This window comes from Nelumbo lutea, chromosome 1 (assembly GCF_056320005.1).
Source record: "Nelumbo lutea isolate HS-2025 chromosome 1, American lotus-T2T, whole genome shotgun sequence".
Classification (NCBI taxonomy): Eukaryota; Viridiplantae; Streptophyta; class Magnoliopsida; order Proteales; family Nelumbonaceae; genus Nelumbo; species Nelumbo lutea.
In genome coordinates, this window is record NC_142684.1 from 67,905,826 (window position 1) to 67,932,863 (window position 27,038).

The 27,038-nt window shown below is 37.1% G+C and overlaps 2 long non-coding RNA genes across 9 annotated transcripts; one reads left to right on the forward strand and one right to left on the reverse strand.

The window, feature by feature from the left end:
* The first annotated feature begins 12,346 nt into the window (after positions 1–12,346).
* Positions 12,347–22,996, forward strand: LOC148875081 (uncharacterized). 8 transcript variants are annotated; one of them, XR_016099422.1, is made up of 4 exons: positions 12,347–13,024; positions 14,436–14,540; positions 21,392–21,496; positions 22,729–22,996. It is a non-coding gene; the product is annotated as an uncharacterized LOC148875081 (long non-coding RNA). The 8 variants fall into 8 exon arrangements; XR_016099434.1 differs by having other exon boundaries at positions 12,413–13,024; positions 21,396–21,496; positions 22,729–22,959; XR_016099443.1 differs by having other exon boundaries at positions 12,413–13,024; positions 21,411–21,496; positions 22,729–22,959.
* A 463-nt stretch (positions 22,997–23,459) lies between these two features.
* On the reverse strand, positions 23,460–25,764 carry LOC148875082 (uncharacterized). Its single transcript, XR_016105906.1, has 2 exons — positions 25,489–25,764; positions 23,460–23,665 (listed from the first exon to the last, which is right to left on the reverse strand). It is a non-coding gene; the product is annotated as an uncharacterized LOC148875082 (long non-coding RNA).
* Between the last annotated feature and the right edge of the window lie 1,274 nt (positions 25,765–27,038).

Sequence of the window (27,038 nt, forward strand, 5' to 3'; positions counted from 1 at the left end):
CAGTTCATTATAAGTCAATAATAATAAATAAATAAACATAAAATAGAAAAAAATAAATCGGGTTGTTGCGGGACCCGTTTCGAATAACCACTTGGACCCTATAGGTCTGAACCGTGTAATACATGGGTTGCTTAATATGTTAGCAACCCGTATACTACTATAAGGATTGCTTTTTATTCATTTTAATAATAATAATAATAATAATAATAATATACTAATAACAATAGTAATAATATTATACAAATAATATATTAAACTAATACTAAGAATAATAGTTAAAAATATTTTTTTTGCAATTAATAACGAAAATTATTTGTAAAAGTTAGGGAAATTTATTAGTTTTGTGCAATTCTAGAAAATTATTTAATATTATAATTAAATTAGAATAAATAATTTTCACAAAACTCAACAAAAGTCCAATAAATTAAATTAATAATAATTTTCAATAAATTTTCAAAATTAAAAAAATTAAATAAATTTTCCAAAATTTTGGAAAATAAAAGATAAATTAGTCTACTTTTGAATAATTACAGTATTATTAATTAATTAACAATATTTATTAAAAAATAGTAATTCTAATAAATACCATATTTTTAATAATTACAGTATTATTAATTTATTTACAACATTTATTAAAATAATGTATGTATTAATTACCGATATTTTATTAAGTAACAATTTAAACTATTTATTAATAAAATCATCAGTATTTAATTACAGTATTTTCATAAATACTGATAATTAATTATGGTATTTATTTACTTATCTAATGTATTCTTACTGAAACCAAATGCACATTATTTTTGTAGTGAAAATTAATGAAAAATGACTAATATGCAAAAAAAAAAATGCTGAAAATAGAGAAAATTACAGAGTAATATTGAAAAATACCAAAAATATAGTATTTTACTACAAAATTCTTTGAAAATTATTGAAAAATACTGAAAAGTAACAGTATTTTTATTAATTCAGTATTTATTTATTATTTAAGTTATATAATTAATTAACAATATTTATTAAAATGCTGTATTTTACTAAATACAGTATTTTGAATAATTATAGTATTATTCACTAATTAAGAGTACTTTAATAATATTAATTAATAAATACTGTAATTAATTAACAGTATTTTTAATAAATACAGTACTTAGTTAATTTCAGTATTTATAAATTAATAGTATATAATTAATTACAATATTATTATTTAACAGTACTTAATTAATTACAATATTTATTATTTAAAAGTATTGTATTTAAAATGTTTGTTTTATTTATTTAAAAGTGGTGTAGACTATTTATGTTTTTGTTGTTAACATCTATTTGAAAATGTTTAGATTATTGATGTTATTTATATGATTGATGTGTAATTAAATTTTCTTTTGCTATTTTCAATTTGTTGTTCAAATTATTTCATAAAAAATAAATAATAATAATAATAATAATTTAAAATATAATTAAAAGTAATTATAATTTAAGCTATAAACTTCAGAAAATTACATTATTGTCATTGTTCAAATTAACAGAGCAATGGGCGAAGGAGAGAAGGAGAGAAGAGTTGAAGAGAGGAAGAGATTGAGAGATACTCAAGTTTATGCTAGTGGCTCCAGCGTTTTTATTTTATATATACTAGGGTGACCGTACAACTTAAAATATGAGAGAAAAGACAAAAATACCCCTTACGACATATACCAAATATTACATCACTCCCCCTCAAGTTGGGACATAGATGTCAATCATCCTTAACTTGTCACATAGATCATAATGCCGCAAAGAGTTCAATCCCTTAGTAAAGACATCTGCAAGTTGTTCCTTCTGAGCTGATGTAAGGGGTGCAAACTTCTCCTTTCTCAAGTTTCTCTCTGATAAAATGCTTATCAATTTCAATATGCTTGGTTCTATCATGGATAACTAGGTTTGCAGCACAATTGATAGCTGCTTTGTTTTCACAATAGAGTGACATAGGATCTTTAGTTTGGAAGCCCAATTCACTTAAAAGGTCCTTGATCCATAGTCGCTCTACAACTCCATGTGATATGGCCCTATATTCCTCCTATGCACTGGATCGAGCAACCACACTCAGTTTCTTACTCCTCCAAGTAACAAGATTTCCCCCTACAATGGTGTAGTAATCACTAGTGGATTTCATATCATCTACAGAGCCAACCCATTCAACATTAGTGTTAGTCTCAACTCTCATATTCCCATGCTTCTTGAACAATAGACCTATCCCTGAGAATTTCTTCAGATATCTCAGTACCCTGTTTGCCACTTCTAGATGTGCTACATTAGGAGCATGCATAAACTGGCTAAGAGCCCCCACAACATATGCTATGTCAGGCCTAGTCATGGATAAATAGAGCAATCTCCCCACAAGTCTTTAGTACTGCTTTGGATCCTCCAAAAGCTCACCACCACAGTCCCCAAGTTTATGATTCACATTCATAGGAGTGTCAGCAGGTTTGGCCCCAAGTTTTCATGTATCTTTCAGGAGATTTAGGGTGTAGTTCCTTTGAGAGATGAAGATGCCTTGTTGGGAGCGGGCCACTTCAATTCCAAGGAAGTAACGCAATGGACTTAGATCCTTCACCTCAAATTGTGTAGCTAGAATCCTTTTTAACCGTTGTATCTCTGAGACCTAGTCACCAGTAATGACAATATCATCCATATAAACAATCAGAGCTGCTATTTTACCTTGTTCCTTCTTTACAAAGAGTGTGTGATCAAATTGGCATTGCCTGAACACCATTTAATGAACTGTCTCGTGAAATCCGCTAAACAAAGCCCTTAGCACAGAAACCAGGAGGTTGAGTCATGTATACTTCCTCTTCCAAATCCCCATTCAAGAAGACATTTTTTATGTCTAGTTGATGAAGTTTTCAGTCAAGATTTTCTGCCAAAGAGATAAGAACCCAGACAGAATTCATTTTTTCCACAAGTGCAAAAGTCTCAACATAGTCGACCCCATACACTTCTGTAAAACCCTTCACAACCAATCTAGCCTTGTATCTCTTAGTCGTGTCGTCTGTCTTGTGTTTCACAAAGAACACCCACTTGCACCCTACAGGTTCATTTCCTTCGGAAAGATCCACTAGTTCCCATGTACCACTTTTGTGAAGGGCATTGATTTCTTCCTTCATAGCCTCTATCCACTTTGGAGAAAGAATAGCATCTGTGACACTTTTAGGGATTGGGACATTATCAATTTCAAATAGGAAAGCACAAAATGAAGATGAGACATTTTCATAGGATAAAAATTGAGCCATGAGATGGTGTGTGGTGCATGATCTAACCCCCTTCCTTTTAGAAATAGGAATGTCAAGATCACAATTTGAAGTGTCAATATCAATAGGTTCAGGAGTTTCAACAAGGACAATAATACCTAGGTGAGGGAATTGGTTCAACTCCTAGCAGTCTGATAGCATTGGTTGTGTAGTTTCAGGCTATCACTTGGCTATTAAACTCTGTTGGCCTTGACTTCTGTAACGTTGTCTCCAAAAGACATGAAATGGAGGAGGGTCAGGTGGGGAAGGCAACAAGACTCAAATCTATTTCTGTTTCTCCTCACCAAGATTCTCCTCCTGAGGGGAAAATGATAAATATGGAATATTTTCAAAGAATGAGACATCCATAAATACAAAATATTTCCTTGAGACCGAATCATAACAACAATAACCCTTTTGAGAAAGGGGATATCCCGAAAAAACACACATAATAGCCTTAGGGTCAAGTTTACCCCTAGTAGGGGAGAGATCATGGATGAATCACTGGCACCCAAAAACACACATGAGAATGGGAAACATTGGGAACTTGGGGAAGAGGAGCTGGTGAGGGGACCTATATTCCAACAACCGAGAGGGCATCCTGTTGATAATATATGTGGCAGTCATAACAACATCCAGCCAAATTTTTTTTGAACTTGCATCTGTAACAAGAGTCGTCAAGCAACTTCTAAGATATGATAGTTTTTTCTCTCTACAACCCCATTTTGTTGGGGAGTTCTTGCACACGAGCTCCTGTGAATAGATTTTCAAGACATAAAGAAGTTGGAGAGGTCACCATGAAAGTACTCATTGGCATTATTTGATTGAAAGACCTAAATCTCTCTGAAATTGGGTGTAGACCATTCGTTGAAAATCTTTCAAAAGTTTAGGAACTTCTTCTCATGAGTGCATAGGATACACCCAAGTGAATCGTGAAAAATCATCAACAAAAGAGATAAAATATTTATAGTCATTCTCAGTTGGAATATTCACAAGTCCCCAAACATCAAAGTACACAATATGAAAAGGAAAATCCAGTATTTTATTACGTAAAGGATACGAGATTCTACAATGCTTGCTTAGTTGATATACCACTACTATAATTCTTGTTATTAGAGGCACTTGGCAAGAGGTGGTAAAAAAAATGCCTTTATAAACTACTAAAGGAGGCAGATTAATTTAGATAACATTAGAGGCTCTTTTAAATGCCTGTTAATTTTATTTTGTAATTTCACTTTTGGCCAAAACCAAAAAGTGGTCGTTGCCGCTAAAACATTAACATATCGCACATGACTTTTCTCCTCCGCCTTTCCTCACTTTCATTTTTTTCTCTCTCGTTTCTTCTCCTTCTTCGTTTCCTCTCTTCTTCTCTTTCTCTCCTCTCGAGTGTACAAGATCTCCACCATTTGCAGTTCTTAGTTATGGTTTCAATTAGTTCTTAGTTCCGCCATTGAAGCAAGTTCTCCACCATTGAAGTAATCTGCCATTAAAGAAAGTTTGCCTTCTCAATTTCAACACCATTGTTTCTCAGAGTTCTCAGCTTCATCAGGGTTTTGGATAGGTAAATCTTTTAACATTGCTCAGCCTTTATTGATTATCTATAATTTCCATTTTGTTTATAGATCTTGAATTAATTATTTCAAATTTTTGAGATTTTAAATTCGTAATTTCCATTGTTGAGCTTCACGGATGAGAGAGCTCATGGTATAGTGTAGGTTTGTGCAACCTACTCTAGAATTTCTTTTGTAGTTTGTTGCTTTCTCTCTCTATCTCTCTTTCTTGCTTGCTTTTATTTTTTTCTCCTTATTTTTCTTCTCTTTCTTTGGCCCTCTTGCTGGAATGGGATGTCGAAAAATGGTGGTGTGAGGACAAAATGGGAAGAGGGTCGTGTCGTGGGAGTTAGGCCGGAATATAGCAGCCAAATAATGTACAAAGTCCGACAGTGAGGTACTATGATGCATAATTGCTACACTAGCAAGTGCACTAGCCACTCAAGTAATAGAGTGATGAATATAGTATTGTTTCCCACAAGGACTTATGCAACAACTACTAGTAATATATTAGCCTTCTATTATTTAATAAACCGAATTGTATATCTAACCTAAAACTGAATTCCTAACTAGCAAACTATCTCTAACACAATGGATCAAACACCTTGCATGCAAGTTGAGAAGGCAAGCTAAGTATGCACAGAATTGGTTCAGCAATTAGTTCTCTAAGTCATTTGATTGGATTGGGATTCAGCCTTGGTTTGGTGAAACCCCAATGCAATGAACAGCATCTCTCAACCGCATGTTCATTCTATGCATGAGTGGTGATTCTTATATATCTATCAAGAATCTAATCCCCATGCATGTATTAAGATCAAGAATTCTAGGGCATCATTTCAGATTGAATGAACACCAACCGAATTGTACAAGTTATCTCTAACCTTGTACTCAATTCGGTTCTGGATTAGCATATCTGAATTTTTAGACTCTTTCTCAAGCAATCTAGAAACCCCAAGAAAGAAGAACAGTTCGCCCAAATATAATTAAGATTGCCTAAATTCTTTCTCAAGCAATTCAGACATTACAAGAATCAAGATCAATTCGGCTAGCCGTTCTACAATTAAAATCTTAATCAAGAAACATCAAGATTGCATCTAATCCATTCGAATAACCCTAGAAAACTAATTATAAATATGAAATTACAAGAATCATGCTTCAATTACAGCAAGAAAGATGAATTATGGGAGAAAATAACATGAAACCCTAGCTGATTTCATTTACCAATGGCACGGAATTCAAGGAAGAAGACAACTTAGATTGATCTCCTCCAATGGCTTCTTCTCCCAATTTCGAATTCAGCTTCTTCTCCTCTTGAGGTTTCTTGAATCTTCTCTCCTTTCTTCTCTCTTACGTGTCTCTCTCTCCTCCAAGATTTCGAACCAAATCAGTTTTCACCCAAGGAAGTTGCACACAAAGAGTTTGAACCATCCAAGAAGAAGTTTTCCCTCCTTCTCCTCTCCTTATATAGTTTTCCCCTTAGCCCTCTCTTGAAACTTTTAGAGAGTTTGCCGCCCTTAGGCTCCTTGGGCTGCTCTTGAGCTATGAATGGGCCTCCCCTTTTGCTAGGCCGAATGGGCTCTCTTGGAGAGTTTCGGCTGGGCTCTCTCTTTGGGCTCTCCCAAAGAGTGCAGCATGGGCATTCAAGTGCCAAATAGCTCTCATTTGACCTCTCGACTGGGCCTTTCTCCCAATTGGGCTGAAGTACCTCATATTTGGCCTCTTTTAGCATGGTTTTATGCTCTTTTTCTCCGAGACTTATTTCCTTTGATAATTTCCTGAAATCAAGCTAATTTGGGGTAAGAATTCACACAAATCAGCATCAAAACCATGCATAAACATCAGAATTTATGTGTACATTGTGCACACATCATACTACTATTGGTTACTTTTCATTGTTTGTGTTAATTGGTTGTTTATATTAGAGATTCTGATTTCGTCACTGTTGACAGTTGTTTCTGTACTCAGGTTTAGTACCACAAGGGTACTGTTGTAATTTCTCTCTTGTTTATATTATACGACTGGGCCAGTATAAATAATAACTCTTTCACTCGCCCCCTGTATTCTGGAGGGCTTTCAATCCACTCGACTCTCCTCTCTTCTCTCTTCTCCTCTTCTCTCTTCTCCTCTCCTCTCTTCTCTTACTCTTGCTTAACATGGTATCAGAGCAAGTCGTCCAGGCCTGAAGGGTGGTGTCAAGAAAACATGTTGTTCAATGTCGTGCAGATGGTCTTTCCATCTCCCAGAGCTGCATCCCTCAAAATGCTAAGCTGTTGCATCCAGTTTGAACCAAAAGTTATAGTGACCTTTCATCTCCCAGAGCTGTCTCCATCGAACTCCTAATCTGGTGTAATCAGTTCGACCCAGAAGTTATAGAGTATTTTCATCTTCCAGCCCAGAAGTTGTGCCTCTTGTCTGCTCGACTGTAGAGAGGCTATTGTTTGAGGTTCGTAGAGGGAGTTCTGGTTTACAGAGAGACTATCATCTGAAACTAAAAGAGGTATTGGTCATCTTTTGTTCGGCTGCCTATTGTTTGAGGTTCATAGAGGGAGTTCTGGTTTACAGAGAGACTATCATCTGAAACTAAAAGAAGTACTGGTCATCTTCTGTTCGGCTTCCCTACTGATTGTCTGTTCAGCTGATTGATGGACTGTTGATTGACTGTATTCCTTAACAAAGTAACTGTATTCATCTTTTTTTTTTGTATTATGGACTGTTGATGCCCTAAAGCTGATATTGTATTAATCCTATTGATTGACCGTTCAGCTACCCTGTTGATCTCATTGACTAGTTGGCTATCAAGCCTACTTATTAGGTCATTCAAACCTAGTGGCGTGCTGCAACTACAGTGTTTTGTTTTGATTCCTACAAAACCGTAGGTCATACAGACCTGTTCTTGTACCGCAACAGTAGTGTTTAGACTTTGTTCTCAGTGAAGCTGTAGGTCAGAAGGGCCTGTTTCAGTACTACAACAACAGTGTTCAGTGTTTTTTTTTTTGTTCTCAGTGAAACCATAGGTTAGAAGGACATGTTCTTGTACTACAACAACAGTGTTCTGATTTTACTCTCAGTGAAACCAGAGGTCAGAAGGACATGTTTCTACAATAACCTTATACGACAGTACTCATTTGGTTGATGTTTCATTTTTATTCTGATATCATGGGCAGTGAAGATTCAGCCACATCTGGAGTTTCCTCAATGCTGAATGGAATGGGTGGGAGTGACCTATCCTTTCCTATGACTGTTGTCCCTCTTGATGGTTTAAATTACCTAGAGTAGTCAAGAGGGATCAAGTTATACATCACTACAAGGGGGAAGATAGGCTATATTAATGGGAGGATAAAAGAGCCATCCTCTAGGAGTACTGAATATGATAGATGGAATCAAGAGAACAATATTGTTATGCCCTAGCTCTTGGTTTCCATGCAACTTCAAATAAGGAGAATTTCATGTGGGCTAAAACTGCAAATGAAATCTGGGAACAAGAAAAGTCTATATATTCAGAATTACGACACTATGCCAAAATTTATCAACTACAGGTAGCATTATCTACTTGTAGACAGGGGGAGAGGTGTTTATCAGTTTATTACTCTAACTTGACCTTTGTCTAGAAGGAGTTGGATCACTACCAGATTGTGGATTGGAAAGGTGATGAGGATGCAAAAAAGTACAAGCAGCTTGTCTCCCAACAAAGGGTGTTTGCATTCTTACATGGTCTAAATCCTATGTATGAATCTATCAGGGTTCAGATTCTCAGCTCTAAGGATTTCTCATCTGTTCAGGAAGTCTATGCTCTTGTACAGTCTGAAGAAAGAATGAGAAATTTGATGAACAACCCTGGTGGGGATGTTATTGTGTTGGTAACAAAAGGGGGTGTCTGTACTAGTGTGGGATCTTCCTCCAAGAAATGAGATCTCCAAAAAAAAAAAAGAAAATAAGGACAAATTGTGGTGCAATCATTACCAGAAACCCTGACACACCAAAGATACATTTTGGGATTTTCATGGGAAACCAAAATGGGCTCAAGATCTGACTAAGAAGCAAAGTTCAAAGGTGAATAAGAAGTCTGAACAGCAAGGTACAAAGAAACATCACATGGCCAACATGGCTACTCGGGAGAATCAACCCCCCATTTCTACTGTGACTCAGACACATCTCACTGGACCTGACCCGAGGGAGGATATTATGAATTCCTTCCGTGACCATTTAGAGCTCTATGGTAAAGCAATTCGTCAGATGGATGCTCCTCCCTCAACCTCATTTGCTTCTACGTCAGGTAACCTAGCCACTGCTTTCCATGTTGCTTCTCACACCCCTGACTCTCCATGGATCATTGATTCTAGAGCGTCAAAACAAATGGCTGGTACATCCTCTTACTTTCAAACCTATCACCCTCTTTCTGGAAGAGACAAGGTGAGACTAGCCGATGGATTATACACTTCCATGGCTGGTCAAGGAACTATCTTTCTTCCTCTTGGTCTTACCCTTTCTGATGTCCTTCATTTTCCATAATTTTTCATTAATTTGTTCTCTGTTAGTAGTGTTACTAATTCCTTGAATTTCTCAGTGACTTTTTTCCCTTCTCATTGTGTGATTTAGGATCTAGCCTCGGGAAGGATGATTGGTAGGGGACGTATGGTTGATGGAATTTACATACTGGAGAATAAGGCTGGTCTTCATGTTACAAAGTCTATGAGTCAGTCCTGTAAGAAAAAAAATCTATTTATGGATTTGTCGTCTTGGTCATTTGTCTTTTGAGTCTTTGAAAGTTGTATTCCTAGAACTGTTTAAGTCAATGTCTGTTTCTGATTTTTTTTTTGTCAAATATGTCAGTTAAGTAAATATTGTAGAACTCATTTTTTTCAAAGAAATAGTAAATCTGAATCTCCTTTTCACATTGTTCATTCTGATGTATGGGGCCCTGTTACTTTACCATCTGATAGTGGCTACAAGTATTTCATTACCCTCACTGATGATTATTCTAGATATACTTGGGTATATCCGATGCGAACCAGGGAAGAAGTACCAAAAATCATTCAAAATTTCCAACAGATGGTCTTCACTCAATTTCAAACTGAAATCCAAACTTTTCAATCAGACAATGCAAAAGAATTTTTTCATAGTGAACTTACGGAGTTTTTTGCTTTGCGTGGTTCCCTTCACCGTAGCTCTTGTGCCCGCACGCCACAACAAAATGGTGTGGCCGAACGGAAGAACCAACATCTCCTTTAAGTGGCTCAGGGTTTACTACTTCATATGAATGTTCCCAAACATTTTTGGCTTGAATTTGTTCTTTGTTCCACCTACTTTATAAACCGTATGCCCTCTCGTCGGTTAGAGTACAAAGCCCCACATCAACTTCTCTTTCCTAAGGCTCATCTTCTTTCTATTCCTCCCGTGTCTTTGGTTGCCGGTGTTTTGTCCAAAATCTGTCTTCCACCCATGGGAAATTGGATTCTCGTGCTATCTCTTGCATATTTCTTGGTTACCCTTTCACTCAAAAGGGATACCATTGTTTTGATCATGTTTCTCGGAAGTTCTATGTCTCTATGGATGTTTCTTTCTTTGAAGATGAACCTTTCTTTCTTGTTTCTCCTCAGGAGGAGCGTAGGCATGAGGAGAAACTGGTTCAGCTTCCCTTTCTCCCTGACCCTCCGCCTTTTCATGTTTTTTCTCGTCATCGCAAAGGCCAACCAAATTCAAGAGCTGTAGAGAATCCAGAAGTTGTACCTCCAGTGCCACTAGACTCCTCGGGGGAGGATCATGCTCACTTAGGTATTTTGGCTCCTAATGATGTCCTTGAATCTATTGAAAATGATTCCTCTACTGCTAATGATCTTGACCATCCTATTTCTCACAAGAAGGGTGTTAGATTGTGCATCACTAAACATCCCATTTCCAACTTTGCCTCCTATAAGAACATTTGATCCTCATTCCGTGCTTTCCTTACCTCTATTGACAGTGTCCCTATCCCTAAGAATGTGGCAGAAGCTCTTTCAGTTCCTGAATGGACAAATGCCATGAAGGAAGAAATTAATGCCCTTCACAAAAATGGCACATAGGAACTTGTTGATCTTCCTAAGGGAAAGGTTCCAGTTGGATGTAAATGGGTGTTCACAGTCAAGTATAAGGCTGATGGAATAGTGGAAAGGTATAAAGCTCGCTTAGTGGCAAAGGGATTTATTCAAGTGTATGGAGTTGATTATGTAGAAACTTTTGCCCATGTTGCCAAGATGAACTCCATTAGAGTCTTTTTCCCTCTTGCGGCTAATCTGGATTGGAATTTACACCAGCTTGACATCAAGAATGCATTCTTGAATGGTGACCTTGAAGAGGAAGTGTATATGATTCAACCTCCTAGTTTTCTAGTTCAAGGCAATGAATAGAAAGTGTGCAAGTTGAAGAAGTCCTTATACGGGCTGAAACAATCACCAAGAGCTTGGTTCAACAGATTCCATGTGGCAGTTCAGCAGAAAGGATACAGGCAATGTCAATTACATCACACACCATTTGTGAAAAGAAGAGAAGGTAAAATTGCTACTCTAATTGCACATGTGGATGACATAATTGTTACTGGTGACTGAGATGATGAAATTCAAAGATTGAAGTTTTTTCTTGCCACTCAGTTTGAAGTGAAGGATCTAGGACCTGCCAGGTACTTCCTTGGAATTGAAGTCGCCCATCAAAGAAGGGTATCTTCATTTTTTAAAGGAAATATGTCCTAGATTTATTTCAAGACACTGAAAAGATGAGGGTGAAGCCAATTGACTCTCCCATTGACCCTAACCATAAATTAGGTGACAGACGTGGTGAACCTCTCAAGATGTGAAACAGTTTTCGAGGCTTGCAAGGATATTGTTATACCTTTCTATGACTCGCCCAAACATTGTATATGCTATTGGTGTCCTCAGTCAGTTCATGCATGCTCCTAGGTCCTCCCATCTTGAAGCAGTAGAGAGAATCCTCTGATATCTAAAGAAATATCCGGGTATTGGCTTGTTATTTCAAAAGCACAGACATTTAAAAATTGAAGTTTATACAGATGCAGATTGGGCTTGATCCCAAAGTGATAGAAAGTCTACCAGTGGCTACTGCACCTTTATAGGAGGGAACCTTGTTACATGGAGGAGTAAAAAGCAAAATGTGGTGGTTAGATCTAGTACTGAAGCTAAATATCGTGCTATGGCCCACGGGGTTGCTGAAGGCATGTGGATAAAGAATTTGTTGGGTGAGTTGGGTTTCTCAGTGGCCAAACCTATAACTCTATTATGTGATAACAAAGCAGTTATAAGCATTATTGCCAATCTGGTGCTACATGATAGAACAAAATACATCGAAGTTGATAACTATTTTATCAGAGAGAAAGTTATCATAGACAAAGTGTATACTCCCTATGTCACTTGTGATAACCAACTTGCAGACATCTTTACAAATGGTATAAACATTTTCAGACATCATGATCTCGGGAGTGTTGAGAGTTGTTTATATAATACCCGAAGGGTACTGTTATAATTTCTCTCTTGTTTATATCGTACAACTGGACCGGTATAAATAATATCTCTTTCACTCGCCCCGTGTATTTGAGAGTTGTTTATATAAATAATATCTCTTCTCTTGCTCTTGCTCAACAATCACCAAAGAGATGGGGTTTTTATTGAATAGATGGTCGTATGCGGTTTTCTAGAAGACCGGTTGCCGGAATCCGAAGCTTTTGGTTTGGGAAGAATGTTATCATGAGCATGCATGGTATTCCCCAAAAAGTAGCCTTTTCTCTTTCTCAGGTTGGGTGTCAAGTGAATGAAGTCTGTTCTCTGGTTAACAAGATGACGATAAATAACCAGGTCCATGTTGAGATGCTTTGTGAAGAACGGGGATTGTTTCTGGAGATTGCTGATATAATTAGAGGGTTAGGACTGACCATTCTGAAGGGGGTAATGGAGGCCCGAAGTGACAAGGTATGGGTATGATTTGCAGTTGAGGCAAACAGGGATGTGACAAGGGCGGAAATATTTCTTTCGCTGGTGAGCTTGTTAGAGCAAACCCTGAAGAACGGTTCAATGATAGCACATAACAACCTCCATCAAGCTTCCATTCCAACAACTGGTCGGGGGATGGCAATGAACCACCTCTTAACGGTTCTCTTGATTCCAGCGTGTTGCGAGCAGGCTTGAACTCGATGTTGGTCTGCCATGACTAGCATGAAATCTGGCATCTCAGGTGGTTCTAACACTGAGTTGTTTGACTGATTTTGCATTTTGTGAAGCCGACACTAACTGACCTCTAGGGGAGGAGTGGCTTAGGGTGGGTAAAACTCCTCAACAGCGTGGATGGGGGCAAATTTTCCTTGCATGTTTTTAAGACCTAGAAATTAAAGCCATATTAGGTCTGGTATAAAGAAAAATATATCTGCAGGTTCTTGACAGCAGTAGCACAGTGACAGTGGCCAGTGGGTGCCCAGAGATGAGATAATAAAAGAAGGGGGTTGTCTTCTTTTCTTTTGTGTGTGTGGGGGGGGGGGGGTGGGGGGGGGGGGAAAGGCTTGTGTTTTGATAGTAGTCCCCTACTCACCGAACTTGAGGGTATGGATGCAGTGTCTCTGACTGTCGTACTTTTTGGTTATAGTCTCCTTTGCGTAGCTGCTTGTTAAAGGTAAATTAAGGGTGGGAAATGAAAATCAAAGGGCTGAGGTGTATATTTTATTAAAAAATATATATATATTAGCTTTTGTTTGGATTGTATTAAATTCGTTCAAATGTGTCCTGGCTGTTGGATTGGATTAGCTTGATCTATTAGGGCCAAAAGTGTTTTGATTGGAATTTAGTTGGCTGGATTCAGTCTTAGAAGCGGGCAATGGCATGCTTCTTCGCTGATAAAATATATAGGAACATGCTAATTAAGAAAATATGGACAAAATCAGTTAAATACTACAATTTTGGGGTAGAAATAATATTTTATGAGAGATTTTTTGCTTTAAATTGTTTTTCTTTTCTTAATATTCGACTAAATAATTAAGCTTTCTTGAATTTTAGAGAGCATTGTAAATTTGTAACTAATATATTTTGTTTTTTTTTTCATTTTTTCAATTTTGAAGCCCTTTGCATGAGGCATATGCCTCATGAGGAGGATAGGCATTTTGGCCCTGCCTCCTCAAGATGTGCCAGTGCCTCGCCTCGAAGCCTTTTTTGAATTGTAGTTTTGTGTAATAAAGTTGGGAGATATGGAGAAACTTTAATATTTGTGAAGAAGATGATGAGCTATTTGTGTGGCAAAACTGGTATACAGAGAAACTCATAATCCCTAGTGAGAGAGAGAGAGAGAGGAGAAAGGTTTAAAGCTATTTGTGTGGCACAACTAGTATCACCTTCACTTATTCACTGAAACCACCTTCAGAGATTAAGAATGTAGGTTTGTTATTCAAGATAAGGGAGGGGAGAAAGGTTTAAAGAAAAGAACATTCAATGCATTGTTTGGATGAACTCCAAACTTGATTTTTCTTTATGGTTTTACCATTTTCTTCCTAATATGTCTTCTCCACTTGCCACATTTCTATTTGTGATATTTTGTCAAATTAAAGGCCATATTTTTCTTTAAATATAAATATTTACTATCAATTTTTTCTATCGTGTAGTCGGAGGAAGCCAGGTCATGTGATCAAGAGGAGCGGGAATAGCTTGAAAGGAACATAAGAGAAAAAAAGGAGTGGTGTTCGGATCTATCTCTCATTTGTTAAAAGGTAAGAACTTGGATTTTTTATTTTCGAACTTTAGAGTTTAAATTGTGCATTGGATTTTGTCATGAATTTGTTGAATGGTGGTCTTGGAATGGGTGGATGATGAGAGGGAGGTACTCTCGGACATTAGGGGTGGAATGGATGAATGAATGCATGCATTGGAGTGCTTTTTCTTTGCAGGTGACCTTACCCCTGAACCCATTCCCTGTAACCACTGCAACCCACCACCGAAAACTAGCACGAAATCAACCCCAAAACTATCAACCTTGACCCATACCATTGCTGCAATTTGCAGCAAGAAACCTACTCAAACTCGGTCCAAAACCTCACTCTTTGGTCCATGTTTCTTATCTGAACTGTGGCTGATTTTTCTTTATCTTTAATAGTTAATCTCCAGGATAATCAAAGGCCAACACTAGTAGAGGAAATGTGAAATAGAATGTGGGGTATGAGTTGATTTGAACAAAGGAACAAAGGTATTGAGCAATTTGTTAATCCAGAGGGACTGTAAATATAAGATGCAATAAAGTTTGAATCTTCTATGGTTTCCCACCCTGTGGAAAGGAGTCAGTTCCTTTTGTTAGAGAATAAAACCTATTCAAGGACCTCACTTAATAACTTAAGCTTTTAGGTTGAATGGTTCTTTGAGACCTTTCGTCTCAAGAAATCAAATTAAAACACAGAAAAACAAATACCATTCTTATGTTTTGGGCCTGTAAAATTTTGATTATGACATAAAATTGAGTCATATAAATATCCAAGAGTAGTTAATGAGACACAAAACTCTTAGTGTCATATGATGGATATCTCTTAATTTCTTTGAAGATAGAGCTCTTCTTAAAAGCTTCATCTCCATTAACGTGTTAATGTTACCAAATAAACTTCTTCAATTAGGATTGGTCCTTGATTGGTTGCAATCTCTGAGAGTCATTCCCTTGACCTTGAGTGTCTCCAAAAGCTTTTTCGTTTTTTGTTTTGGGTGTGGTTGGAAGAGTTGAAAAATTTTATCATGAATTGGAGATTATATTTGTTATCAGTTCCATTGGAAAATAATTTTACAATATGACATCATGTGTTCCTTCTCTAAATATACTTGTGTGTTTCAGTTGATTCAATTGATGCAGAAGTGAAAGGCGGAAAGGAAAGTTCGATCCATTCCTTACTAGATTTGTATGGTCTATCAGAATAGCTCTTATTTATTTATTTTGACTGCTCTGTCTGGTAGCTCTTATGATGAAAGAGCAATCAGATTTCACAAATCCATTTGAATCTGGCTCAATTCCATTTCCCTGTAAAAAACTGCAGCCAGTCCAGACCCAATTAATTGTTGAATTGAGCCCAAGGGCCACAACAGTAAGTTTATTCTAGCAAGCACAAGAAGTTGGTTGCCAACTCATGTAGGTCTCATGTGATTTTTGATTCCACTTGTTTTCTTAATATTTTTTATTGGATCATCAAGGTTTGATTTGATTCCACTTGTTTTCTTAATATTTGAGCACTTTTAAGTCCTGTCCAGCTTCTTTTGTTGGGTATACTTAAACTAAGCCTCAAAGAAGCAAGATGAGGGTGTCTAATTCCATTTTGATACTGATCTTTCTCAACCCATCCAGTTTGAAACTTGCCCCTGTGAGAGTAACTGAGCCTGGGAAGTCATACTTGGTATCCTGTTGGGCCACCAAATCTAAGATTTCTAGGTTGTTGAAATAGCTTTCCTCATTGGAAAGTCCATGTGTTCTGTGTTCTACTCTTCAAAGGCGCGTTAAGTTCGCTATTTGTTTGGTTTCCCATACTGGTATCAGCTTATGTAGTTGACTTTTTAGTTGTATATTTAAGATTAAAAAAAAAAGCTAGAGCACAGATCTTTCTTTTTCCATGTGGTAAAAAGATGTGCTTTGATACTTGGCACATGAGAAATGGGTGTCATGGTTGACATCCCATATGTTAGATGGATCAATAAGAAATTTGGAGAAGTATGGATACACCCAATGCAGAAATCTGATTCCCATTGCACAACTATAAACATTCAAAACGATGAAAAATCACATCCTATGCACCCTTTTTTCCCCAAATGTATTTTGAACCTACAAATTCTGACACTGGAGGTATCGGTCATTCTCCCTAAGAAAATCTGTTCTGCTGTACTAAAAAGTATCAATAAAGATCACCAAGAATCAACAGTAATTATATGTATTTGTTGTCATACATGTAATACACTTACAACATGCTACTGAAAGCCATGATCTGGGGCCACAGAATTTGTAGAATATTCTAACACCTAACTCCTCATGCATGTTTAAAATTATCAGAAGCAACCATTCTATTGGTCCCACCTTGATTATTAATGAGCTCAAAACATTAACTTAGAACATGTTTTTGCATGTGCTTATGCTGCATACATGCATGGGAGACAAAAATTATATTGATACCATACAAAAGCTCCAAGGTTGAAGAGTGTATAGATTATATTAGATGAGAGCAGTGTGTATGGTGGTTATAGGTATATATTCACAAAAAGATAGTTTTGTTAGACAGTCTTGTATGTCCTTAGCTTCAATCGGATTTGATGTACTTTTGTTATTTAGTGGAAATAAATTAAAGTGCATGTTTGATTGATGTCGTTTGGTATAATTCTGTGTAAGACCCTAAAACTGGACACTTATAGAAACTTGTGTTAATTTTAAATGTTCACAGCCATTGGATAAGTCTAGGGAGATTTATCCTGCCAAGGCTAATACTAGTGTGCCACCAAGTGTTGGGATGGCTTGTTTCGGCCATCAGGGTAAGACCCAAGGCACATGCAGTATGTGATTGTTTGAACCCTTGAACCGGACCAGATTTCTAGTATTGCCCTAGACCTTGGAGACAGATGGGCAAAACTAGAAAGTTACACCTGACCCCTAGACTCGATTATGACACATCACTAGGTGTCGGATCAAGCTGTCTTTGATTTGTCAATCAGTGAGATCCTTAGTGGGGGTCAAAACCTGGACATGTTGGGGCAGTCTGAGAATTCATCTGAGTGATTGGTCATAGTGACAGGATCAGTCCCTTTGTCGAACAATGGTAATGATCGGTAATGCACTTTCTCTGATGGAAACCAAACTGACGGTAGTTGATTTCAATCGTTGGAATTTTGTTTTGCAAAATAAGATATATATATCTATATATATATGTGTGTGTGTGTGTGTGTGTGTGTGTGTGTGTGTGTACGATTTCAAAAGATTTGCAAAAAGGTTTTAATTCCCGGGATCCATGTGAGTAGAGAGTGCGGCACTGTTCCTTGCAGCCGAGAGAGAGGTCTTCTCTTGTCGGGCAGTGCTTGATCATTAAGGGCTGAGAGGTTAAGTGTAAGACCATTTAGGATAATACCTGATGGGCTAATCTTGCACCTACCCACAGTCCCTGGGTTTTTATAAGATGGCTTGACCCAAGGACCACTTAATGTAAGTGTTGGCCCCATAGGGTCCATGTGATGGGCTCAAGGGGGTCACTGAGTTTTTCAATGAATTCGGTTGGGCCTTGTAATAAAGGTTGGACCGAGCCCATGTGGCTGGTGTGTAGATCAATGCTTGGGTCCCACGCCATACAAAGAAGGCCAACTGGACAGTAGGTTGGAAACTAGTTAAACACTGAATACTTAATGGGCCAAAAGCCCATTTCGAATTGGGCTGATATGATCACCAATTCATAAGGCGAATCTGAGATTAGTGTTAGTAAAATGATTGAGTCTTTGACCTTATCCACTCTAAGAGACCAAATTCAAATTAGATTTGAATCTGGTAACCTCCTGATAAGATCAGGAGTTAACTAACTTAATCTGCAGATAGGATTAAGATTAACTTCTATCCAAATACTGATTTGGATTGGGATAACTCCCAAAATATTAATTTTGTTAAATCCAAAAATTTATTTAGAATTGTTCTTTATTTATTTTTGATTTAATGGACTGTTCGAACCTGGAGATCGCAGTGCAGTTTTGGCGCAGATAGTCTGCGCACCCTTTTTTCTTCCTTTTATTATTATTCGATCTGTAATTTTTTTTTAAAGTTTTTCTAGACTGAATGTATAGGATTTGATCAAGAATGTAATTAATTAATAGAAATAGGATTTCTGTTTTTTATTTCTTTTCTTGATTAAAGAAGAAGGAAGAAGGCAGCGCTAGAGATTTGCAGATGGAGAAATCGCATACTGCGATTTACAGTTTATGAGACTGTAACTTTTGTGATTAACCTTTGTTTTGTAGGTGGTACGAACCTAGAAGGTCCACCTGGGTATCCAGATCACCAGTCCGATATGGTTATGACCAGGATACCTACCTGGTGGAAGCCTTGACTAGTGAAGAGGATCCCATGACTTACGCGGAAGCTATGTTAGACATAGATTCCCAGAAGTGGGTGGAGGCCATGAGAGCTGAGATGGACTCAATGGAGACCAATGGAGTCTGGACTCTAGTGGATCCGCCCTCCGGGGTAAAAACAATTGGTTGCAAATGGATCTACAAGAGGAAGAAGGGCCCCGATGCAGGATTGAGACCTACAAAGCTCACTTGGTGGCGAAAGGGTATACTCAGAAAGAAGGCATCGATTATGAGGAAACCTTTTTGTCTGTGGCCATGCTTAAATCCATTAGGATCCTACTAGCTATAGCAGCATACCATAACTACGAGATTTGGCAAATGGATGTCAAAACCGCGTTCCTGAATGGAGATCTTAGTGAAGATATCTACATGCAGCAGCCGCAAGGCTTCATTGCTGCTGGTCAGGAACACATGGTATGTAAACTCAACAGATCCATATATGGACTTAAGCAGGCTTCTAGGAGTTGGAACATCCATTTTGATTCTGCCATCAAAACGTTTGACTTTGAGCAGAATTCGGATGAGCCCTGTATTTACAGGAAGTTCAGTGGGGATAACATTACTTTTTTAGTATTGTACGTGGACGATATCCTACTCATTGGGAATGATGTAGGAATGTTGACTTCGGTCAAGGTATGGCTGTCACAACAGTTCTCCATGAAAGATCTTGGAGAAGCTTCATACATACTGGGACTTCGACTCTATAGAGATAGATCGAAGCGGATAATTTGATTATCCCAAGATGCTTACATTGACAAAATTGTCAAAAGGTACATCATGGAAAACTCCAAGAAAGGAAATGTTCCTTTCAGACATGGAGTAACTCTTTCCAAGAAGATGTCTCCCAAGACTTCTGAGGAGATTGGATCTTTGCAGCAACAGGAAGTCAAGAAAGCAGTTCTTGACAATAGTCTTGCAAGAAAGACACTAGGATTCGGTGTTCAAGGTTTCCAGAGGGTTCTTGTGAAGAATCCAGTGTGTAGGACGCACCCTGCTGGTTCCGTTCCATCCACAGCTGTGTCATCTTCAGCAGGAACGGATCTTGGTCACTTCTTTGGGCGTGAACACCAACTTTGAAAGATGTTATTTCTCCGGATCAGGTATAATACTTCATGTTTCCTTTTGGTTCAAATCTGGTTTATTTATGGTTCAAGTAGGATCCTTGAATAATGTATTCTAAATTTAGGGAATATGATTCTCAGTTGTTTGATTCTAATTCAAAGCTAAGAGAGATGGTGGAATGTCAACTTAGCAAAGTCTCTTCTCAGCCCAGCCTATATGAAAATCACTCTTTCCACCTTACCCACCAACTATTCAAAAGAAAGAGGTTTGTTTCCAAAAATACTCTTGTTCCTTTCCTTCCATAGACCATAAATGCTTTCCTCTTCTACGGGGCACAGCTTTCTTCCAAGAATTGAACAGACTTTGAACTCTATCTGACTTCACCCAGCAGGCCCCAAAAAACTTAACAAGATGCATCCATATCTTATAAGAAAAAGGTCAATGAATCAGCAAATGGTTCACTGATTCGCCTGCTTCTCCATATAATTAAATGGCATACACAAACCTCATATCGCTAATCAACAGGCGGTCTACTGTGGGAACCTTGTCAAGAATTGCAGTCCAAACAAAGAAGGCCGTCTGGATGGGATGCCAGCTCTCCATATCCATTTCCACTGCACCATTGTCCATTCGAGAGTCATGTGCCTCTAAAAGGGTGAGAACATCCCACCTTTGGATCCATACATTTTTGGTCTCCTCCCCTATTAGGTAGGACTGCACAGTAGTTGGGTCTTCAGCTGTTCAATATGTATAACACACAAGTAACTAGGGACCTAGACTTCATGAAATGATTCATAAAGAATAAAGGTATGATGCCGGTTGCACTAATGCAGCTACAATGTTTTGTGTTAGTTCCATAGGGACCAAATTCGCCTTTAAATCATAGCTTGATGATCATGAAATTGCTGTCACCTGTATCAGTGACCAAGCCGAATACAATTTTCAACAGATTGGGCCGGATTGATGGGCTTCTGACCTGGATTTTGGATAGCCGTTTTGAGCCTACCAACTACCAACCTGTTAATGCCGTGTTGTCATAAATATTTAGACCACATCCACCCTTCTGGGGCCCAGATTTGAGTTTGAAATGGGCCTGCGCCCAGGCCCTTTTGCTGTATTGGGGAAATCTATTAGCACTGTAATTTATATCACCATAGACATCTCTGAGTAACAAATTAAATCAGCCCCAATAGAATTATAATTTACATCATGCCCCTCAATTAAAGACTTCAGTTGGTGTCCAAGGATTAGGTTTCTTCTGCGTTTGTACATTACTCATGATAGTTTCAGGTTTAATGCTATTGACCCACTTAAGGGATTTGTTTAAATTTACAGCAAATTTGACTTTTTGATTCATAATTCAATTCTTATTACGTCATGTGATCCTGTAACTCAAGTTCTCAAGTGCTGAATACACATTTATCTGTTTACAAAGTCAGATGTGTTCATGACAGTTGGATGATGGAACTAATGACCAAAGCAGATCAGCTGACCAGGTCCTGGGTGGGTCTACACCGGCTGAAACGCTAAGTATAATGGTGTATGGTTAAACCCTACCCACCCCCCCCCCCCTCCCCCAAGCTGGTTTTTTACTTTTTAGTTCTCTACATCTGGTTCGTATTTTAAAGTTTAAACATTGGAGTTGTGCTTCAAAATTTTTGTAGATTGTTTGTCCCCATTCAAATGCCGATTCAGTTAAATACTTTTGCCATGTTATCCTTACCGCATCATCAATTATGGGTTTATGGGTTTACAATTCCATGGTGGTTCAGCTTATGAGCTAGTATCCAGTAACGAAACAATGCTACCCATAATTCCCCGTTTCCTTTTTTATCGGTTTCTAATGGTTTAATTACATTTTCCTATTCAAAAGAGATTCTCGTTCGTTATTTTCTTCTGGTGTCTAAATGTATTAGTTGACTTCTTACCAAGATCTGGGGCTGTGAGGATCAGTTGGTTTGGGGTTGACCAGGGCCGGGAAACAATTTGCAACTTTTTTCCTTTTCTTTTTTATTGTATTTGTAATCTTCTGGCCTGCTGCCTGTTTGGGTAGTTAGGAGTTTTTATTGAAATGATTTGGCTGTTATTTATCCCCCAAAAAAATCTTATGATAACGAACACCTATGCTAGTGAAGTCTTTAAGCAGTACAGTCTGAAAATCTTGTCAATCATGTTATGAAATATGTTTGTCGGGTTCCATTTGATGTGTTTGGCAGTGTCCTTAAAGCCGGAACTATTTTTATTTGCAAGTTTCACCTTCCTATTAAAACTCTTAATACTTGAACTTCACACCAGGTTGTTTGCAATTCTTTTGTAATCATTATAAGATTTTTAAATTTCTTTCAAGTGTTCTTATATATGATGCCACAACCACATTGTGTCGTCTATCCCAAATAGTAGAATGGTGCACTTAACCTCTTGATAGCTATGAAATTTTCCCTAGTCATTCCATATCAACCCTAAGCAAAGATCCATGTAAAAAAGTAGGAGATACTGAATTGGGTAAAGATTTCTGGGAGGTATATGTTGGGGTATGGATAATTCGTGAGGATCCTTTAATAAGACCCCATGGACGTCATAAGACAATTGGAACATCTGTTGGAACTACTATTACTTGGCCTTCGTTTTTGATAAATATTACAAATTTATGTATAATTATTTTTATTTCGTTTTTTGTTGCTATATGTGAATAGATAGTCAATGGCTATTAATTTACAAAAATTATATGTATCTACTTTGTTTTTTTTCTCTCTTTGTTGCTTTTCCTTGCAGGTTGTAGAGGAAGAAAGGATTAGATGAAGACTACAATGAACATTTTTTTTAGATGTTAAAAGGAATTTCTTTTGGACTACTCTATATTTGATTTGTAGGTTGTTAAAAAAAGATGACATCTACTCAAAAGGAAGAATGAATATAATAATGGGCTAAATGTTGTTTTTTTTTTTAAATGATGCTGGAAGTCAATTGGAATTTTGTGGATAAGGTGAATATTTTTGGATTTTATATATAGTTTCATACAAGTTGTATGTTTTGATTGAATATATTTTCATACAGGTGTATCAATTGGAATTTTTATGGAGCAATATTCACAATATGTTGCTTTTTCTTAAATGAAACATTTTTAGAAGCGGCCAAAAGTGCCTCTAAATATTAAAGCATACGGATTTTTCCTTTTCTTAGATTTCTTTTAGAGGCACATAAAATTGTTGCAAAATCATTTAGAGGCGTTCAAATGCGTCTCTAAATTGAACTTTTAGAGGCACTTTTAACTGCCTCTATACAGGACTTTTAGCGTTAGTGCAATAGAGGTAGTCCTATGTGCCTCTAAAAGTCCAATTTATAGGCGGATTATAAAACCACCTCTAAACATTTAGCAACAGGGATTTTAGAGGCACATACCTGGCCGCCTCCTATAACCTTTAGAGGTATTTTTAAGTTTCAGAGGCAGTTTTGGTCGCCTCTATAGATGAATTTTCCAGTAGTGTACTTGACACTAAAAATCATTGACAGAAACAAACTTAAATAAATATGGAAATAAGTACTTCAAAGAGTTAAAGGACACATGACCCAAACGGTGGTGCCACAAAATAACTTGACCATTACAAGACTAATTCGAAAACTCTGACACTACAAGACCAACTTTATTCTCGAGCACATAAAGGCCATCAACCATATTCCCTCTACCAATCGTCCTCTTGGAAGTCATATCCTGAAAAACACAAAAATCGGGAAGAAAAGTTACGAGCAATTCAAAGCATATGTAATACTACTGATGGATAACAAATTAATGGGTATTTTTTAAACATGCAAAACATTTGATAATGAGAGAACAAAAGGTAAAGATATAGATCATCGACTAACATTGGAGGAGAATGATCCATCAGCAAGCCTCACTTTATCTTTTCCAGATAGAAGGGTATATGAATGAAACAAATTTGACTTACTAGTCATATGATTGGAGGCACCAAAGTCAATAATCCACGAAGACTCTGGGGTATCAGTAGACACATGGAGAGCAGAAGTTAAGTTACCTAAGGAAGAGGCAAAGAATGTAGAAGGTGTGGATCTAGAATTTGTTTGTTTGATAGCTCTACCATACTACTCCAAGTGATCACAAAAGGAGCTGATAATATCCTCATTGGGATCAGAACTAAATGGACAATCCGTAGATCCATGTGAGGCAAGATTGGCAAAGGTGAATTTCTTCTGAATTGGCTTCTTGTTCTGTTCTGGAGTTGATTTCTTGTTGAGTTCCTGTGCCTATTTTGGTTTTCCATGCAGCTCCCAACATGTCTCATGGGTGTGTCTAGACTTCTGGCCGTGAATACACCATAATTTATCCTTATCATCCACATTTTTCCCCCTTCTTTGCTAAATCGGTGTTATTTCGTACAGCTAAAGCTATGTTCTCCCCCTCAGGAGGATCATAGCAGACTTCCTACTCTCCTCAGACTGAACTAAAGCATACACCTCTCGGATACAAGAGATCATTACTACCCAAAATCTGTACTTGGATAGGCTCGTACATGGGGTTAAGACCGAGAAGGAAAGCAAACACCCGTTGCTGAGAGACCAACTATTTGTAGGCCTTGGCATCTTTCTCACTCTCCCATTCAATGGTTTGGTAGTAGTCCAATTCCTTCCAAACAGATGTGAGAGCAGAGTAGTAGGCTGATAAACTCCTCTCACCTTGCTTGCATGTTGAAGATTCTACTTGTAGTTGATATATCCGTGTATAGTGTCTCTGTTCTAAGTATGTTGCCTTGGTTTGATCCCAAATTTCCTTGGTTGTCTCAGCCCACATGAAATTTTGCTTGACAGAAGGCAACATTAAATCAAAAGCCAAGACATTATCATACAATTTTCCTGGTCCCATTTATCATACTCAGTAGTACCAGCCTTAGGTTCCTTTGTCTTCCCAATTATATATCCAGCCTTACCCCTGGCAGTGATACTGATGCATAGTTGCATCTCCTTGGACCAAGCTAAGTAATTCCTACCATCCAAGGGGGTAATGGTCATAGGAAAGTGCAAGGTCTCATAACCACCAGACATCCCTCCTTGATGTGAGGTAGTTTCCGAAGTTGTAGAATCTTCAGAATTCATGGGAACTGAATGTAGGCCGCAGACACAAGCTGATTATAATCCTTACCCAACTAGGTGAATACAAAAAAACTACTAAAACAGAGCACAACCCTTGTTGTCACAGAGTTTCACAGATTTGAGAGGTTTCTCCTTAAGGCAATACGAACACAGAACACATTTAAAGAAGTTGCTGCACTCTGTCAGTCGAACCAGGTCACTTATGTCTTCCTCAAACGTGAAGATTATTGGGTCTTCACAGCCACAAAGAGGGGCAAACTCCCTTTATACCATTCGGTCAAGTAGAACAACTTAACCAGTTCTTGGTTTCAACACCAACAACTAAAAAAAAAAAGGTGATTTTAGCTTCTATTCGTATTCAGTCCAGAGTCTTTGTAGTTTCCAACCTAGGAACAACAAAAAAAAAAAACATAGAAAGAGAACGCCGACCTTTTAAGCAGATTCAATTAGTCATCCACTGGTCTCTGGGTGTCATATGACTCAGTTGCAGTCCAAGAAATAGGGGCAGGAACTGGAACGAACATACTTCAAATGGAGTTCACACGTGTCTCTTCCACTAGTCTCTGGGCTGTGAATGCAAGAGTTTGAAATTGCAAGAGATGATTTACAGAGCCCTGTCCTGCTTTGATACCATGTTCAATTTAATAGAGCAGTGGGTGAAGAAGAGAAGAGGAGAGAAGAGGAGAAGAGAGGAAGAGATTGAAAGAGACTCAAGTTCATGCTGGCGGCTCCAGCCATTTTTATTTTATATATACTAGGGTGACCGTACAACTTAAATAAGGGAGAAAAGACAAAAATACCCCTTGCAGCATACACCAAATATTACATCAGTCATAAATTATTTTTAGCCAGGAAAATAACCAAAAATAGAGTACCAATATTTCTAAAAATATCATAAAATTTGCATATAAATAATTACAGTATTTTTAATAATCAACATGTTTTTAATAAATACAATATTTATTAACTAATAGTATTTCAATAGATACAGTATTTATTAATTAATATTATTTATTTAATTACAATACTTTTGATAAATACAGTATTTTCAATAAAAATAGTATTCAATTAATTACTATATTTCTTAATTAACATTATTTTTAACAATTACAGTATTTTAATAAATACTATATTTATTAATTAACAGTATTTTAACAATTACCATATTTTCAATAAGTACAATATTTTTAATAATTAATGAACATGTATAAATAAAAGTAAATAAAATCTAACAAAAATTAGCATCAAAACAAAATTATAACAAAAATTAATAGAAATTAATAAAAATAACATCCACTTAAATTCAATTCTTAATTATAAAAATTAATAACAATTTAAAAAATAATAAACATTAATAGAAATATTATTAAAAATTAACACAAGTATAACTAATAATAAATTATTGCAAATTACTAAATAAAATAATTGTTTATTTATTTTACTTTATTAATGATTAAATGTTATAATGTTTTTGTAAGTGTTACTTAAATGTTTAAAATATTTAAATATTAATAAATATATAAAGCTAGGTTGTAGTCATAATTAAATTAATAAAAGCCTGAGTTTGAGCCTTTGGTTGATCCTCAACTCAACCCAATCCACCCAAGTTGCACACCTAAGAGAAATGTGGCATTCGTAATTGGGTTGAACCAAAATGAAGAGAACCCATTCATATATTACTTTTGGGGTTTTAACTAATTTTAGATAAAAAATATTAATATTGAAGTTGAAGGAACTATGCGGGTCGTGTCATGTCGGCCAAGCATCTCAATTTACACCTCTACTTGAACTTGCCCAATATTAGGAACAGGGCATGGAATTTGAGGATTTCCCATTTTTTTATGAGGAGTGGGGTGTCTTGCCCCTAAAATCGTCCGACATTGAGGAGTGGTTGTCTTGCCCTAAACCCGCATGACACTAGAAACAAGGAAATGATGGGGTAGAGTGTCTTGACTATGGGATAGGGACAATGATGGGGT